Here is a 13,505-nt window from a genome sequence, read left to right on the forward strand (position 1 = left end):
TCTATTTGCTTCAATTCTGTTCATTTACATTTTTCTCAAAACAGTTCATTGCACTGAGATTTTAAGTTTTATACACACACACTACTTTTACATACTTAAAGAAGTCCTCTGTAGCAGCTGTGAGAGAAACTGCTAGTAGATGACAAGCATCAGTCTTCTCCTTCTTCCACAGTAATAGAAATGGAGCCAAGCACACAGCAGCCAAACTACATCACACTTCTGTTTCCCTTGTTCTCACCAAAAATTAAGGTTCTTACTAATGGAATGTGAACAGGAAAGGTATATGCCACATCCAGGCCCTGCTCTTAAATAGTTTGGAATGCATTCTACTTATATTTTTTTACAACTTTATTTTTAAGTAATCTTTATACCCAATGTGGGATTTGAATTTATAACCCCAGATCAACAGTCACATGCTCTACCAACTGAGCCAGTCAGGTGCCCCATCCTACTTATTTTTAATTAGATAGCTAACGCTGCCAGGCTGACAAAAGCAATGTCCTGTACAATGGCAGAGTGCCACCAGCCTCAGACTCTGGATGACTTTGTGGAGCAGATTTCACCTGCCCTGGACTGTTGAACTGTTGGCGCTAAAACAGAGGATGATGATGATTCATTTTCTCCTTCCTAAATTGAATTAGCATTGTCATTATCTTTGCCAGAAATTATTTACTTCTTTTTCTGTTTTATGAATATGTTAACTTTTGTTTTTTTTATTATCTCTATTCTCATGCCTTTTTTAAGGCTTTATTATTTTCACACTTCTCAGTTAAATTAGCAACTAATTTCTTTTTTTTTCTTTTTTAATGCAAAGAATATAACACTGAAAAGTTTGGCTCTGAATTTACTTTGATTAAATCTGTAAGGTTTCATGTTGATGCTCACAATTTTTTCCCTAAACCATTTAATCAATATAATTTTGATTTCCTAAACAGTTACTGGATATAACTGGAAACCAAAATTATACTGATTAGATGATTTAGGGGAAAAATGAGAATACCAACATCAAATATTATAGATGTAAGCAACGGTATATTTTAATTTGTAAATGGTTCAAGGCTTATTTTGTTGTTTTTAATGTCTACCTTTCTCAACTGTGTCTTGATAAGATCTACTATACAATTTTTATATTTAAGAAACTGTTAAACAATTATTTTGTGGTCTAACCAACGATCAATTTTCATAATTTCCCATGGATATTTATTTATTTACTTACTTTTTACAAGAGAACAAATCTATACCTTTATTTATTTACTCTTCAGTTAGTTTAAATCCTTGAGGGGTACAGCATCACACGGATTCTGTGGCCAATGGCTTTCACAGGAAGGTTGCTTCGGAATTTGGCACGAACCATGCCACTGTTTCCATGAGCTTGAGTTACTTTTCCCCAGATTACTCTGGTTTTATTCAGTTTGCCACCAGGAGTCACTGTGTTGTTTTTTGCTTTGTACACATAAACACACCTCTTGCCTCGATAGAACTCAGTTTCATCTCGGGCATAAACACCTTCAATTTCAAGAAGAGCTGTGTGCTCCCTCTGATTCCGGAGACCCCACTTATAGCCAGCACAAATGGCTTTGGACCACAGCCTTCCAGACATATTTGTCGTTTCAGGAGTCCTGTTCCCAGCAGGCCTCCACAGGTTCCCAGATGGCGGAAAGAAAAAGGGATCCCGTGTATATTTAATAAAATATCCATAGTCTACATTTTTCTCCATTTGCATTATATTTTTATATTGTCTCCATTTTTTGTCCCCTTGCTTGTTCAAATATATGTAATACCCCACAATTGTTGTTTATCCACTTCTTCCTTAGTTTTCACGTTTACTAATCACTGCCTTGAATCTACTTTGTCCGAAATTAACATTGCAAGCTTTTCTTTGTATTTATTTAAATCTCCCATTCATTTATTTTTAAATTTCATGCTATATTTGCTTTACTTGTGAGCAAGCAAAGCCCTCTGATATGAATCTAATGAGATGTCCCTTAAAATAAAAAAACCCACAAAATTTCTTTATCCTAAGCTTTTAAGGCATTAAAATTTAGACAAACAGTATCATTTACCTTTCTCAGTGAAAAATGAAGTTAGCTTAGTCTTCCTATTCTACATCACCCTCTTCCACTTCCTAATTCTTATTATAAACACTTGGAGCTTTAGGTATAAACCTTTTTCTCATCATCTCTTTTTTTCAGCAATAATTTTTGACCTCTACATTCAGTTGTGCAACCATTTGCACAACTTTCAGCGTTAAAAATAAAGAAATCCAATTTTATCTATTGTTTTCCCTATCAGTCTCTTAAAATAACATTTGCTATATGAGTTTTATTTTTATACATTTCTAAGTTGACTGGAAGATATGTAAGTATTATTTTCCAAATCCTTATATATGCAAATGTCTTTGTTGACTCTCATCAAAACTACAGATACCACTGTTTAGTGTTGCAAAAGTCTGATACTGTCCTGATTCTTGCTCCTAAGGGATATAATCTAGTTTTCTTTTCCAGGTATTTGAAAGATGTTTTCTTGATAGTTATAATTGCCAAATGTTTCAATTCTATATCTAGGTACTGGATTTGTAAATTACTTGCCTACACTTAATGTGAACATTTTCAGTGATCATTTATCTGGCTGCTTCTTTTCTAATGCTAGAAAGTTGGGGCGGAAATCTTTTCAGTTAACAGGTGTTAAGATCTGACAAACCTCAAAGGGTAACTCTTTGCAAATGTCATTAGTTACCAAGTAAACGGTTAACATATTATTGATAACTAAGGAAATATGCATAGGAATCTTGCCAAAGGATTTTCATAAGCTATTGGTGGTATGAGAAACTGGTATACTTGTAGAAAGCACCTTATGTGTTTATGTCCTGTGCCATACAAATTAATAAATTTGACTAGGTGATCCTTCCTTTCATATACTATTCAAATATAAATTCTGAACTATGAGAAAAACATGCATAAGATATGTTCATGATCATATATTCATAGTAAGAAATAGAGTGACCTTAAAATTCAGGAATAATGTAATGGTTAAATAAATTGTAGTACATCTAAGTGACAAAACATGATTCAATTATTAAAAATAATGGTTACAAGTGGAATTATCTAGGAAGCATAGGAATTTGTTTATGATATAATGCTATGTGAAACCTGCCAAATATAGAATTGAGTATAGCATGACTATAATTATGTAAATGATAAAAAATAATCTATGAAATACTGTGGTTGGATGCATAAAGTTAACTGTTAAAATTATATAAGTGATATTTTAATAAAATTTCTACAAACTCTCTGAAGGTCTTCAGAGACCCTTCTATTATTATTATATTTATTATTTCTATTTCTATTACTAACAAAAAATTTTTATATGTTAAATATACACACTGTCAGTTTATTTCTATTACTAACATTATTTCTATTTCTAACATAAAAATTTTTTTATATGTTAAATATACACTCTGTCAGTTTTGTCAATAGCTATATAATAGGACTAAATGCTGAGTGCCCAGATGGCTCAGTCAGGTAAGAATCGGATTCTTGATTGTTGCTCAGAGTTTGTCAGGTCAAGCCTGCATGGGGCTCTGTCTCCCATGACACCAAGCCTGCTTAGGATTCCCTCTCTCTCTCTCTCTCTCTCTCTCTCTCTCTGCCATTCTCTGTCTACATAAACTCTTTAAAAAGAAAATAAATAAACTTAAAAACTTGGACCAAATATTAATAACTTTACTTAAAACAAACCTAATCCCTAAAATTTAAGGTTAAATAATAGGTAGATATTTCTAACTTAAATACAAAGTCTTATTTCAACATAATAAAAAATGAAATATTTTTATTTTAAGGCTACAAAAGAACAAGTTTTTCTGTTTAGTAAAGTTAGATCCTAGCTATAATCTTAAAATCACTTACATTATTACTGGGCATTGGTTTACATTTATTACATAGGTTCATTTTTAGCACAATATCGTCTACCCCAGTCTACCTTCCTCAGAAGGTCAACTTTGTGAGGATCATTGACTGTTGTGCTATTTTAAAAATATTTTAAATTGTAAAAATATTTTATATGTTGCTTTCACAAAACCTTAATTATCCAAAGAATAGTATTACAATCCCTTTGGCTTCCAAAGGAGGGACAGACTCAGAAATACCATTAAAAGCAAAATCTAGTAACAAAAACCAAACACCAGTAGACTCTGACACCTAGAAACACAGAAAGTGATGAAGAGTTGGTGATAAAAATACTAAAGCTGGTGTTTGCCATACAGAAGAAAAAGAGTGCTCTGATTGCCTGGTAATTTCTACAAAAAGCTAACTTTTCATATGAAGGCCCAAGAAGCATGGATAGGCAACAGAAAAGAATTGCCTACTGGTGTTAAAAATGTTTTAAGTGCAAGAGAAATGCAGAAGGATCCTGATAAACACAAAAATGATTTCATTCCTAAAGGAAACTTTCAGGAGGCAGCCTTTAATTTGTTAATTTTCAGAACAGCAGCCATGGGCTTAGAGACCTGGTTCCTTGAATTCTATATTCAGTTTTATTAGAAAAGGTAAATTATAAGGACAAAGAGCTGACATAAGAGATTTGTTTTGAGATAATTAAGTTCTAGGTGATAACTACGCTCACTATGTGCTTTGGAGTGGTTCTAAGACTCACAGATTCATTGTGACCACACAAAATTTTGAGCTTGGTATGACTACTCCTCAAAATGGTAACTGTGAGTTATTATAAAAACATACAAATAGTATATACAAATTGTTTAAAAATAAAATGAAGGGGTGCCTGGGTGGCTCAGTCGGTTAAGTCTGACTTTGGTTCAGGTCACGATCTTGTAGTTCATAGTTTGGAGCCCCACATTGGGCTCTGTGCTGACAGCTTGGAGCCTGGACCCTGCTTCAGATTCTGTGTCTCCCTCTCTCTTGTCCCCTCCCCCACTCACAGTCTGTCTCCCTCTCAAAAATAAACATTAAACATTGTTTTAAATGAAATGGGGATATTTATGACAACATTTTTAGCATTCATATACATTCAATCCTCGAGAAATACTGTCTTCATATGAATGTCAGAAGTTAAGTAAGTTATTATTAAGGCAATAAGCCTGCATTATGACTACATGGTCAAACTGTAGACCTATCTAAATTTTTTCATTAATAATTCTCTTCCCCACACACAAACATTTTAGTCACTTAATAATGTAACCTTCACCAGTATTTCAAAATACCATGCACAGTAAAGGAAAACACAAGGGGAAGATGTTAGAAGTATTAATGTTGTAACTTCCTTCACAAGTTTTTAGTGACTATAGATTCTAGTAGATTGCCTTACTTTTGCTTTTTGACCTTAAAGATGGAAGGCTTTGCATCTGACTTCAGCTCAGGTCATGATCTCGTGGTTTGTGACTTTGAGCCCCCTATTGGGCTCTGGGCTGACAGCTCAGAGCCTGGAGCCAGCATTGGATTCTGTGTCTCTCTCTTTCTCTGCCCTTCCCCCACTCATACTCTGTCTCTTGTTCGCTCTCCCTCTATCAAAAATAAAAATAAACATTAAAAAAAGTAAGCATTTGTCTTATTTTTATACTATTGATTCAATACAAAAATCCCTGGGCTTCTACTTGTCTGAGAATCTAGGTATTTTAACTATTCCTGCTAGCACCCAGTAAGGGAATTTGAATTATCAGAGTTATCCCTTGGAAAAAAATTCTCTCTGTGGTAGACAGAATGGCCCCCCAAAGATATCCATGCTCTAGTCCCTAGGGCATGTAAATGCAGTAGCCTCTATAAGCTGAAAGGGGGCCCTGGCTGACTCCACCAACCACAAGAAACTGAGTTCCATAAACAGCGTACCTAAGCTTGACAGTGGATGCTTCCCAGAGTCTCCTAAGAAGAGCCCAGCAGGCCCACATCTTGATTTCAGCCTTGAGAGACCTGGAGTAGAGAAACTGGCCCAGTCAACCCTGACCTCTGACCTATAGAACTGCGAGATAATAAACTTATGTTGTTTCAAGATGTTAAATTTGTGGCAATTTGTTACATCAGCAATAGAAAAATAAGACACTTGTCCCCTAAAATGACTACTTCATTTTGAAAAACATTTTTCATGGGACATCTATAAATTAGGGAACTCTAACGATCCTTAGAGGTTAGAATACTTGACCTATTGCACAATCTGTACTTGTTAATTCTACCAAGTTGATTACATCAACTGTCCTGATGAAAAATAAACAATAGAACAAAACAGGTGGCTGCCAGGGGGAAGGTGTGAGGAAACATGAGCAAAATAGGTAAAGGGAATTATGAGGTACAAACTTCCAGATATTAGGTAAATAAGTCACAGGGTAGAATACTAATAGAACACTGTATATCAATTATGCTTCAATAATAAACTTTACACACACACACACACACACACACACACCCTAGGTTAGGTATTGTGGCTTTCCTAGTCTCACAGATTTTTTAGTGGCTTTGAAGCATGCTGCAGTGAATCAAACCCTTCCATAGTAGAGAAGCACAGCAAGGAGAAGAATGGCAAATGCAGCATCTCTTCTTCAACTATAATTGCCTGCCAGGCTTCAACTTTTGTACCTCCTCTTATCCACAAAGAAATAGCTCCTTAACTGTTAACTGCAGGTCCCATCAATCCAACCTAGACTCTACCAAGCTAGCTTTTCGGTAGAGAAAATACAAAGACAACTGAAACCAGAGTTTAGGGTTTGCCATGATGCCAACCTTGCTCATGGTCCCTGTTCTGACTCCGCACAATGATTCAAAGTAACTAGGATCCAGCCTCATCCCTGCAATAAAATGTCCATTTCTTACTTCCATTTGGGCTTCCAGCCTCAGTTCCCAACTAACTAGCAGCTCAATATCTCAGAGACCAGAGCAAAACATTCTACTAGGTTCTTTCCTTATATTAATTCTGGGGGGGGTATGTTCTGTCACTGAACTTTCCACAACTGAGTCCTATTTGCAACTGGATTCCCTAGATACCAACAGTTCACCCGTCTAGATATTCACCCATTACTTCCTGCCATAAATCCTTAATGGCTAGCATTTGCCACCTGAAGAGTATTTCCATTGTTCATTGATACTATCCTAACTATAACCACTTGCATGTACATCCATCTATTGCCTGAACTAGCCTCCAAGATCTCCAAGGCAGATCTAAATTTTCTTGACTTCCTCTCTATTGTGTGCTATAGAACCTCTCTTAGTTGCTAACTCTGTCAGCCTAAATGTCAGAATCCAAGGCACACTTGTTCTGATCACATGACCAGAGAACCTCTATTTTTAAGTTTTTAAAAAAATCTTTGTCACAGAACAGATTATAGTCATGGAGGTATAGCTTTTTATCAGTAATATGAATCATTATAATTTTTTATTGTATGTTCGATTTTTCCAGGAAGAAGGTAATCATTATATACTCATCTTTTAAAAAGTCATATCATGGGGTGCCTGGGTAGCTCAATCTGTTATGTGTCCAACTCTTGGTTTCAGCTAAGGTCATGGTTTCATGGTTCATGAGTTTGAGAGCCCTATGTTGGGCTCTGTGCTTAAAGTATGGAGCCTGCTTGGGATTCTCTCTTTCTCTCTCTCTCTCTCTCTCAAAATAAATAAGTAAATTTAAATTTTTTAAAAAGTCTTATCACTGTGAGTCAGTTAAAAAGTTTTGCAAAAAGGCATATCTTCTCAGAAATATACTACTTCTTTTGAAATTTACAGCTTTGGTCGCGAGAAATGTGAAGTCAATAATTCTCAGACTTTTCTATGAATAGCATTGTTGTGAAAAACCTGAAACAATATGCATCTGGTAAAACAAATTTCTAAAAGTTCTTAAGTTGTAGAATAAGTAAGTAAATATGCTTAAGCAAAATTTTAATAGGTTTAACAACATAAATTTCAAGTTATTTCAAGACATCACAATATTTTTGGATGATTTTAATACTAAGATTAATTTTTAAAGCTTCAACCTTTAATTGTCTTTAGTTATTTAAAATATCTCATATCCTCCCAAAGTTATTATAAATAGAGAACTTGATAGTGATTTGGGCAGAAATACTATTGTTTGGTTTTAAAATATATTAGTTACTGTTTTTTTTAAAGTGGCATAATAGATGAATTACAAAAAACTACAAAATGAAAATAAAAATAATAAATGGATATTCTTGTTTACATAGGCTGCAAACTGGAAACAGGGGCTAGTTTTTTTTTTAATAGTGTTTTATTTATTTTTGAGAGACAGAGAGATAAAGAGCATGAGTGGGTGAGGGGCAGAGAGAGATGGAGACACAGAATCCAAAGCAGGCTTCAGGCGCTGAGCTGTCAGCACAGAGCCCTATGTGGAGCTTGAACTCAAGAACTGTGAGATCTTGACCTGAGCTGAAGTTGGATGTCCAACTAACTGAGCCAACTAACCTGCCCACTAACAGGTGCCCCCAAATCTTTTTATCAATATAGAATAAAACTATGCTACTGGTTTTCAAATTATTTAATTGTAGCCACAAGGCAAAATAAAACACTACTATATATTGGCACATATAAACATACAGATTAAGGGATACCTGCAAAGGATGCATTGACATCTGTGCAAGGTTTTGGTGGAGAGGTCATCTAAAAATGTCTTAACATAGATCCTCAGATAATACTTATAAAAGCACAGTTAATCAGACTAAAAAAATGAGAAAGTCAGCAGATAATTCTCTGTTGGAACAGATCATAAACTTGCATAAAAAAAAACTAAATAAATCTTATGAGGCAGTGGTGGAGACCCATGTGGCCAAACTTCACACATCATTTCTTCTAACCTCCAACTATCATGCTCTACAGTAATCACTGATGTTTGCCAATTTGAAATCTGTCACATATTTAGTCATCAGAGAAAGAAGGTATAGTTTCAACATAAAGAGTTAGTGTGAATATTTTTTAAAAACAAATATACCAAATCTTATATTATATAGCTATATTAGGTTCTAGAATATGCCAACACTCCTCACAACACCTCTTTTGAAACTATCTGCCTTCAGACACTGTACCACCTTCTTTTGAGTATTCTCAAGATAAGAAATCTTTATCTTTAAACAGTTAATTTGCTTTTTAGAAGCAGGCAAAAAATAAATTTGGTTTAGTGTTTTGTAACGGCCAACAGTAAAGAAGGATAAAAAGATTTCAAATTAAAAAAATTTAACAGGAGAAGGGCACCTGGGTGGCTCAGTCATTTAAGCATCTGACTTCAGCTCCTGTCGTGATCTCACAGTTTGTGACTTTAAGCCCCACATCAGGTACTACACTGACAATGTGGAGCTTGCTGAGTATTCTCTCTCTCTCTCTCTCTCTCTCTCTCTTATCCTCCCTCCCCCACTCTTAATGGCTCTGCCTCTTTCTGTCTCCCTCTTTCAAACTAAACTTAAAAATCTTAAAAAATAATTTAACAGAGGAGCCTATTCATATAAAATGGCTTGAAATTCAATTGCAAAAATCTAAAGTTCTTAAAATGACAACATGATTGAAATTTTTTAGGCTTATATATATATTTTTTAAAATTTATTATATATTTTTAAAAATATTTTGTTTTGGGGGCAGCTGGGTGGTTCAGTCAGTTAAGTGTCCGACTTCGGCTCAGGTCATGATCTCGCAGTTGGTGGCTTTGAGCCCCGCATCAGGCTCTGTGCTGACAGCTCAGAGCCTGGAGCCTGCTTTGGATTCTGGGTCTCCCTCTCTCTCTGCCCCTCCCCTGGTCGTGCTCGCTCACTCGCTTGCTCTCTCTCTCTCTCAAACACAAATAAACATTAAAAAAAGATTTTATTTTTAAGTAATCTCTATATCCAATGTGGAGCTCGAATTTACAACCCTGAGACCAAGAGTTATATGCTCCAGCGACTGAGCAAGCCAGGCACCTCAGGTTTTTATATATTTTTACATCACTTTTTTTTACTTAATAATTTTGATTCATGAGTACATTTTTTAAATCCAACAAATGCTTGTGCCTACTAGATATCTGATACTACACCACGGAAACCTTATTCTTGTTCTCAAGAGCTTGTAATCTTAGAGGAAGCAACATAATTACACACATGGTAATTTACCAATTTGATAAATGCTAAGACAAAAATAAAAAATAACAGAAAAATGTACTTTGGAAGGTTACAGAATGTTTCCTAGAAGTAACACTTACTCAGAGAAGCTGAAGAAAGAGTTGGTGATAAAGGGGCAAAAAAGAAAAAGTGAGCCATTAGAACTAAATTATTATAAACCATAAGAATTAAAAAGTAAAGACCTGAAGTTGAACAAGAGAGTGGCAGAGTATATAATAATAAATAATAATAATAGTAAGTCAGTATGGCTGAATCATAGTGATTCCAAAACGTGGCATGACTTTATCTTTATCAGAGGATCAATATAAAGTTTTGAGGAAAAAGCACATGATCATCAGATATATTGTTTTAAATAGTTAACTGTGATAACTCCCTTGAGAAAACTAAAATAAAGAGGGCAAGGAAAGATGTCTAGTGAAGTAGCACAGTGACAGGCTGAGTTCTTGGACAGCAGTAGAGATGAAATGTGGATGGTTAAAAAGTGATTCGGGGGTGCCTAGCTGGCTCAATTAGTAGAGCATGTAACTCTTGATCTCAGAGTTTTGAGACGAAGCCCTATGTGGGGTACAGAGATTGCTTAAAAATGAAATCTTAGAAAAAGAGAAATGCTTTAAAGTTAAAAACTGCCAAGAATGATTAAGGCAAATCAAAAGTGGGTAAGGGCAGGTCATGGATGACTCCCAGATTTCTGGCATGAGCATTGCAATGGCGCAGTGAGACAGCCAACACTGGATGTGCAACAAGTGTGGAAGGAGTAGAAAAAGGAAGAAGCATACGTTCACTTAGAATGTGTGATGCATTGAAAACGTTTACTAACAAGTCAGTCCTTACTATTTTCAGAAAGGAAATTCCACACCCCCTAAATTATTTAACAGTCTTATCGAGCTTCTATTGTAAATCCATTTCTTTTCATGTAAGTCCCTTCTATTCTATTTTCCTTATATTACAGAGAAAACAACTGATCTCACCTTAGGAATGTAACTTTAGCAATATATACCTTCATCAGCAAAAGATGAGTAAGAATTTATGGTTTCTGTAATCTTGTATAACTTCTATTGTAGGACCAACCACATTATGTTGAGATTTTCTCTGTTCAGACTGAAACTACCTAGCATTAAAGGGCCAGGCCTCTTTTCCTCCTTTGTGAATGCAGCATTGGCAGTGCCTGGCACGTGGTCAGTAAAAACTGGCTGGACTGAATCACTGCTATTATGACATATTTTGTTTCTGGCTAAAAAAGAATTAAGTATCTTAAATATAAAGTAACCTGTTTTATTTTAGGTCAGGTAAGCATGTCAAGTTGCTGGGTGACAAATTGAAAGAAGTCAATCTAGCTTTCACTTGTTTCACTATTTTCTAAGTAGGTTTAGGCAGTTTTAAAGGACACTAAAATAGAATAAGTTATACAATCTTCATGTTAGCACTTGCTGCAGGTGAATCAATGGTGTTATTACACAGGATATATTCAAGTTATTTTTAGAATCATTTCATCTGAATAATAATTTGACTACTAAAAGATGATCACATAATTCATTTTCAAGATCAAATTCTAATATGATTGGCAATCACATATGCCATTAAGTTAACTTCATTTTAAACACCATTTTGAAAATGGAGCCATAAAATAATCCTTTCTTTTGCTGTGAAATCACTATTGATTACTATGCAACTAGGTAAGAAGACATGTTTTGTCTAACAAAGTAAAATTTAAGGCAAAAAGCACTGGCAGATAGAAGATCTTTACTTAATAATAAAAGGAAAATTTACAACAAGCAAGTTATAACACATCCTTAATGCATCTAATTGTTTAACTTTAAAATATATATACCAAAACTGACAAAATTAAAAGGATAAATGAACAAATCCATAATCACAATGAGAGATTAATAGACGTCTCAAAAACTTGTATATTAAATAGACTAAAAATTAGATTAGAACAAAATTAATAAGCTTGGTTTAAAGGACTTAAATACTGGGGCACTTGGGTGGCATCTGACTTTGGCTCAAGTCATGACCTTTTGCTCTGTGAGTTCAAGCCCCACATCAGGCTCTGTGCTAACAGCTCAGAGCCTGGAGCCGGCTTCGAATTCTGTGTCTCCTTCTCTCTCTTTCCTTTCCCTGCTTGCGCACTCTGGCTCTCTCTCTCTGTCTTTCTCTTTCTCTCTCTCTCTTAAAAATAAACAAACATTAAAAAAGTTAAAAAAGTAAATAGAGGACACTTATAAGACCCAGCATCCACAAATAGAAATATACATTTTTTAAAAACACACAGAATAGTCAAGCAAGGCCATAAAGAGCACCAAAAAACAGCCAAGACTATATATATGGATGATATTCTTTGAATAAAATATTATAAAATTATGAAACTTAATTAGAAAATAACAAACAATTAGAAGTTAAATTAGTACAACTTATATTTCAAATCTGTATACTTCTAGAGACTAAAAATACATTTTTCTAAATATATAAAATCACAATAGAAAATTATTTAGTTTGAACTCTAGAAACCCTCTATATCAAAATTTGTAAGGTATAGCTAAAGTAGTACTTAGAGAAGTACATAGCTTAAATGTGTATAGTAGGTGATAGAAAGGTTAGAAAATTAGATATTCTACATTTGTCCCTGAAGACTAATAAATATAGGGAGCTTATTGTTTGTGTTCCACTTCAAATTTCCAAACATATTTATTATGTTTCTAGCTTGGATGTGGTACTTTCCAGATACATTTGAGTGAAGTGGAATTCTTCTTAAGTTTATTGCAGAACAGAAAAAGAGAAATGACTATTTCATACTATAAGGAAATACATATAATCAAGTATAATATAGAATGGTAAAAACACAACTATGGGGCCAACCACTCTGTGTGGTTTCTAAGTCCTGAAATTGCATGAAAGGGAAAAGTAAAGAGAAATAGTCCAGAAGGAAATAAATGCCATTTAGGTTGGGAGGAAAATTATCATAATTTGTAGTGCATTGCTTTGGTAAAAATATTACCTATTTCTTATATGTTTGTGAGAAAATTGTGTGTTTAGGCCTAAACAGAGCCTTTGTCACCTATCCTCTACACCCTAACTCCCTGGAACAGTTCATGTAAACTGATCCCCAGAGTAGTTTCGTCTCTCTATAACACTCAGGAGACCAGCACCCAACCAAAGGCACAGGTAATTCAGAACATAGCTTATTATAAGTATTACAGGAAATCACATTAATAGGAAACCAACCTAACATTGGGGTTGTCTTCACTTTGATAATATTGGCTAAACTGAATCTTAACGAAAAGCTAATAGATTGGAAAGGAATAATAATGACAAAAATAATTCGAATCAGAATAGAACATGGGAAAATGTGCAAAAGAAACAATGAATTATAAAGGAACTACGAAGACAGGAAACTATCCCTCCTTGGTCATCAGGGGACAAA

At 34.6% G+C, this 13,505-nt stretch overlaps 1 protein-coding gene and 1 pseudogene across 4 annotated transcripts in view; both read right to left on the minus strand.

Moving 5' to 3' along the window:
• The window catches only part of SSBP2 (single stranded DNA binding protein 2), a 289,978-nt gene that overhangs the window by 90,034 nt on the left and 186,439 nt on the right, over nucleotides 1-13,505 (minus strand). The window lies entirely within an intron of this gene.
• On the minus strand, nucleotides 1,268-1,644 carry LOC115294573 (annotated as a pseudogene).

This window comes from Suricata suricatta, chromosome 6, assembly GCF_006229205.1.
Source record: "Suricata suricatta isolate VVHF042 chromosome 6, meerkat_22Aug2017_6uvM2_HiC, whole genome shotgun sequence".
Taxonomy (NCBI): domain Eukaryota; kingdom Metazoa; phylum Chordata; class Mammalia; order Carnivora; family Herpestidae; genus Suricata; species Suricata suricatta.